Raw genomic sequence first — 6,109 nt, forward strand, 5'->3', positions numbered from 1 at the left:
AATGGGGGTTGGTATTTAGAAACCAAGATCAGGATTTAGACTGTCTCATTGCTGCTGGGTGTCTTTGTTTCTAGGCCTTTTCAACAGGCAGAAAGAAGAGATATAAATATATCTACATCCATTTATTTTTTCTTTCTCTACTATCTATCATCTGTCTATCTATCTGTCTATCTCTTAAAACCCATGAGTTTATGCTGATAACTTTCATCCAATTCAGCACGCGAGGATTCATTCTAGCCTTCCCCTTTTCATATTTGTAACTGCCTTCTCCAACAGTGAGAAACCTGGCTTCTTTAATTCTCTAGATATTTAATCATTTCCTCAGTCCTACAATGCATAGAAAGTAGTTTCAGAATTGCTAACTCACACTGCCATCAAAAACCCTCTAACTAGAGTTCCGTATTTGTTTACAGTTCTTTTTGGCTTTAGACTTGGGGTATATAGTCAGACTACAATGTTTTAAGGTTACTCAGGTTAGTCCTAATTTTCCCCTTTGGTATGGTTATTTATTTATTTATGTGTTTACTTATTTAATTTGGGATATAGTTATATTGTTCCTGTTATTTGAGGTTTTGTTCTCCTAGTGTTTTTAATTTTATTTTTGAATACATAAAACAACATGATTCAAAAAGTCAATGTCAAAACTATATTAAATGTATATTCATGAAAGAGTCACTGCCCTCTCCACAATCCCTTCCATTTTGTTCCGCCTTAACACCTGTATGTAACTAATCTCATTAGTTTCTGATTCATCCTTCTTGCACTTCTTTTTTTAAATATAAGAAAAATATAAAACAGTTTAAGAATTGGCATGTCACCCTTGCATAGGGATTATAGTAATCTTTTCTATATCATTTCAGTTTTTGTAATATGTGCGGACAAAGCAAGTACTATTGGCTTTGTTCCTATTGCCTTGTGATAGTAGTGGATACAATAAAATGATAATTATATTTTTGGAGGTTTGTCATTGTTGGATCCCTAAATTGGCCCAATGGGACTTATTCTTAACTTTTTCAGTGTCTTACCTTTTCACACTATCAGCATTCATTATGGTTTATATTTGAGTATGGCTTAAACTGATAGGCTTCCCCTGAACAGTTCTTTCCCTTCTTATCTTTTGGAAGTTTGCTATTGTGAATAGTCTATTCAATTTGAACTGACATAAGATTTTTACCTTTTCCTCATATTCCTTTTATTCTTTTCTGATGATATTCTACTACTTATTTTAATTCCTTTAAGTTGACTTCTTACCATTTACTTGGGTTCTCTTTTCTAATTGGCTGTTTCTGTTTTTAACAAATAGGGCTTTAAGGAGCTAGCTTTGATCAGCTGCTATGTCTATACTGGAATATTGTTGAAAGGTTTTGATGAGTTTGTTTTGAAAATCTCCTACTGATTCTTAATACTTTTTTTTTTTTTTGAATTTGGGAATTCAGTTCATATTAGTTTAATAGGAAAGACTTCTAAAATACCTAAATTAAGTGTTCCTCTATTTGTTTAAACTTTCTTTTTTTCCATATATCATGTATATTGGCATCCCAGCCGGCCCTTTTTGAACCATCTTTGACCTATTAATGAAGAAACTAGAAACCTAAGTTGATGAAGCTGTGGCAGGCCTGGACTTATTGATGTTTATGATTGAAGGCTCCCAGAGGATAGGTCTAGAGTTAGGCTTTCCAGGCAGAGGATTTCCTAGTTTATACCTATGAGTGAGCAGAACAAGGTTAGTCTGTGTCAAGTTTCAGCATCTACTGGCTGTAGACAAAGATCTTAGCCTGTTTATTCCTTTAATTTACTCTGTGTGTGTGTATTGTGTGTTTTGGAGAGAATGTTATGGAAGGGCAGTGTGGTATAGTGTAGTTTTTGACTGTGACTTCCATCAACAATATATTTTTACTTACGTGCACTCAATAAGTATATATTTATGTGTAAATTTTATACTTGTTATACTATACTAATATAATTTGTAAGTCATAAAAATAATTAAAATTAAATATATAGTATGTAACAGAATTTATACTATAAATGTATATTTATAATATATATAAATAGAAGTTTTAATAATTTTTTTGATCTTGTATACTCCTTGGGTACTTAGACCCCACTTTGGAAGCTACTGGTATAATGGAAACTACACAGGATTTAGAAGACTTGGGCTCCGATTTTGGATTTACAATTACTGAATAGTAATCCAAGGACATATACTTATTACCTGTATACTTTACTTTCCTCTTCTGTAATGAAGATTAAATGAAATGGGACTTCCCTGGCAGTCCAGTGGTTAAGACTTTGTGCTTCCACTGCAAGGGGCTCAGGTTCTATACCTGGTTGGGGAACTAGATCCCACATGCCACGCAGTGTGGCCAAAAATTTTTTTAAAAAAGATTAAATTAAATGATATATGTAAACCTTTTAGTGTATTACTTGATATAAAATATTTTCAACAAATTTTAATAGACTCTGAGTAGTATCTCATATTTTTCTTCTCAAGAGCTTGATCAGGGAAGACATTTAGACATAAATGCTAATGAAGAGTGAAGAACTTTTTATTATTTGATGAAGGAAGCAAAAGTTTACCCAGTGGAAAAAAGTAGTCTAAAAATTCCAATATGGTTTCTTTTTACCTGATCACATTTATGATTTCTCAGCAATAAGTCAAATCCATTTCCTGTATTAATAAATTAAAAAATATTTGTTGAATGCTTGCCATGAGCGAGGCTCTATGCAAAGAAATAGAATGCTTGAAAAGATGGGCATACAGTTTATTTACTTGAGTTTATGTGTGCTTCATTTTTATTTGATTGATTTTTCTCAATTGGGTTTAATATTTAAGTTGTACAAAGCATGTATTTGCTGTAGTTTAAAGGAGAAAGTACAGACTTTGAAGTTAAATATACAGATTCATATTCAATCTCTTTGTTTTGTAAGCCATGTGATCTCAGGCCATATTCCTGAACTTTACTTCTCATATTTGTAAAATGAGGATAATTATCTTCATTGTTGGGTTGTTGTGAGGATTAAATGATAACGTTTGTGAAACACTTGCACAGCTCTAGGCAAGTAAAGTTATATTCAACAAATATTAGTCATATTTAGAAGACATTTTGAAAGGACCTTCTTAACCATAAGAAAAAGTATCTACATCCCAGTTCTAGAAGAGTTGTCATTTAATTTATGTCCTTGCCCTCAAATCAGAGCTAAATTCATATTAACGTGGCCATATCTAATCCCTACTATAATTGCTTCTGAATTTTAATCCTATATTGAGTTTTAATCTTATATTACCATTTCTCATATAGGTGAACCTTTACATTTTAGAAAATAATTTGTTGCATTTTTTTATTAGGACATATAAAATGACCACCGAGAATAATATAATTTAGATATTTCCAAAGTAAGGAGTGCTGTGCTTGTGCAGGTAGCTTTTTGCCTGTGAGCATTTCAGGAGGAAATCAACATACTTGTTGAATTTCATATTTCATATTTCTTAGGAAATAATATATTTTGTAAAAATTCCAACTTAGAGCTGCTTCACAGGACTTCTAAATGCCCTTTTGAGATTATATTGTCTGTTTCAAAGCAATTATAACTATAAAGAAAACCACTGTGTATTAAGTAGGACTCTTTAATATCAGGAACCAACATGAGGAAACCAAAAGAAAATGGAATTTTATTATTGGAATGCCAAGGTGTTGATTACTGCAAATGCAAGAAGACTGTAAAGGGCCCTGGACCGTGTGATGCTAAGTCATCAGCATGCTCTCTAATTCTGGCCTCTACTTCACTTGATCCTTTGCATTATTGTTTTCTCTTTGCAGAGTGGCTTTCTCTACTGTATAATCTACATGGTGTTCTGAAAATAGCTGCCACACAGTTTCATGTTTATATATTACCCATCCAGCCAGACAAAGGACTAACTTATTATCTTTCCATCTTAATTATAAATTCTTCAGAGAGAAAGTTAAATTAAGTCTCCTTGGGTTCCTTCTCTATTACTCAACTAGTCAACTATGGACACCTGGAAAGATTCATACAGCAGAAATGGCAAGGTCTTGACCTCTCTGAAACCATTGTGGTGAGGTTGGATATGGGGAAGAGAGCAATTCTCAGAGCAACAGTTCTCCACGTGTGGTCTCAAGACCCCTGGTGTCCCCTGGGACCATTTCAGGTGGTCTGTCAGGTCAAAACAATGTTCGTGATACTACTAATAAGCTATTTTCATTTTTCACTTTTTCTCTTGTGGGTATACAGAAGAGTTTTCCTGAGGTTATATGACATGTAACATGTGACATGTACGGACTGAATGCAGAAGCAGGTATGAGATTCCAGCTATCTTATATTAAGCCAGACAGTAAAGAAATTTTGCAAAGATGTAAAACAATGCCACTATTCTCAGTAAATTGCTATTAATTTAAATAATTTATTAATGTTAACATATAATGATTTTATTTTTTATTGAGATATAATTGACATATAACACAGGTGTACAACACAATTTGATATTTGTATATATTACAAATTGATTACCATGATAAATCTAGTTAATATAATCACCTTACATAGTTACAGTATTTTTTCTTGTGATGAGAACTTTTAATATTTATTCTCTTAGCAACTTTCAAATATACAATACAGTATTATAACCCTACATACTAGAACTTATCTATTTTATAACTGGAAGTTTGTACGTTTTGACCACCTTCAGCCATTTTGCCCACCCCCACCCCCTACCTCTGGCAACCACCAATCTGTTCTGTGTTTCTGTGAGTTGTTTTTTATTTTTAAGATTCTACTTATAAGTGGGATAATACAGTATTGTCTTTCTCTTTCTGACTTATTTTACTTAGCATAATGCCTTCAGGGTACATTCATGTTGTTGCAAATGGCAGGGTTTCCTTCTTTTTTATGGCTGAATAATATTCTAATATATATATATATATATACACACACACACGTGTATATATATATATTAGAATATTATTCGCATTTAAAAAAAATCTCTTCATCTGTAGGTGGACACTTAGGTTGCTTCCAGGTCTTGACTATTGTAAATAATGTTGCAGTGAACATGGGGATGCAGATATTTCTTTGGGATTGTGATTCTTTTTCCTTTGGATAAACACTCAGCAGTGGAATTACTTCATCATATGGTAGTTCTATTTTTAACTTTTTTTAAAAAATTTTTTTAATGTTTTTTATTTATGGCTGTGTTGGGTCTTTGTTTCTGTGGGAGGGCTTTCTCCAGTTGTGGCAAGCGGGGGCCACTCTTCATCGCGGTGCGCGGGCCTCTCACTATCGCGGCCTGTCTTGTTGCGGAGCACAGGCTCCAGATGCGCAGGCTCAGTAGTTGTGGCTTACGGACTTAGTTGCTCCGCGGCATGTGGGATCCTCCCAGACCAGGGCTCGAACCCTTGTCCCCTGCATTGGCAGGCAGATTCTCAACCACTGCGCCACCAGGGAAGCCCTGTTTTTAACTTTTTGAGGAACCTCCATACTGTTTTTCATAGTGGCTGCACCAATTTACATTCCCACCAACAGTACACAAGGGTTCCCTTTTCTCCACATCCTCACCAACACTTGTTACTTATCTTTTTGATAATAGCCAAGAGGTGATACCTTAGTGTGGTTTTGATTTGCATTTCCCTGATGATTACTGATGTTGAGCACCTTTTAATATAGCTGTTGGCCATCTGTATGTCTTTGTTTGGAAAAATATCTATTCAAATCCTCTGCCCATTTCTAAATCAGATTGTTTGCCTTTTGTTATTGAGCCCTATAAGTTTTTTAATATGTTTTGGATATTAACCCCTTATCAGATATATAATTTTCAAATATTTTCTCTCATTTGGTAGCTTACCTTTTCATTTTGTTGATGGTTTCCTTTGCTATGCAAAAGCTTTTTAGTTTGATGCAGGCCCATTTGTTTATTTTTGACTATGTTGCCTTTGATTTTGATGACAAATCCAAAAAATCATTACCAAGACCAATGTCAGGGAGCTTACCACCTATGTTTTCTTCTAGTTTCATGGTTTCAGGTCTTATGTTAAGTCTTTAATTCATTTGGAATTAATTTTTGTGTGTAGTGTAAGATAGTGGCCTAGTTTCATTC

General features: G+C 33.8%; 1 pseudogene; it reads right to left on the minus strand.

Moving 5' to 3' along the window:
• Positions 1-783: 783 nt before the first annotated feature.
• Positions 784-881, minus strand: LOC132361425 (U6 spliceosomal RNA; annotated as a pseudogene).
• Between the last annotated feature and the right edge of the window lie 5,228 nt (positions 882-6,109).

Source organism: Balaenoptera ricei, chromosome 2, assembly GCF_028023285.1.
Source record: "Balaenoptera ricei isolate mBalRic1 chromosome 2, mBalRic1.hap2, whole genome shotgun sequence".
In the NCBI taxonomy this organism is placed as follows: domain Eukaryota; kingdom Metazoa; phylum Chordata; class Mammalia; order Artiodactyla; family Balaenopteridae; genus Balaenoptera; species Balaenoptera ricei.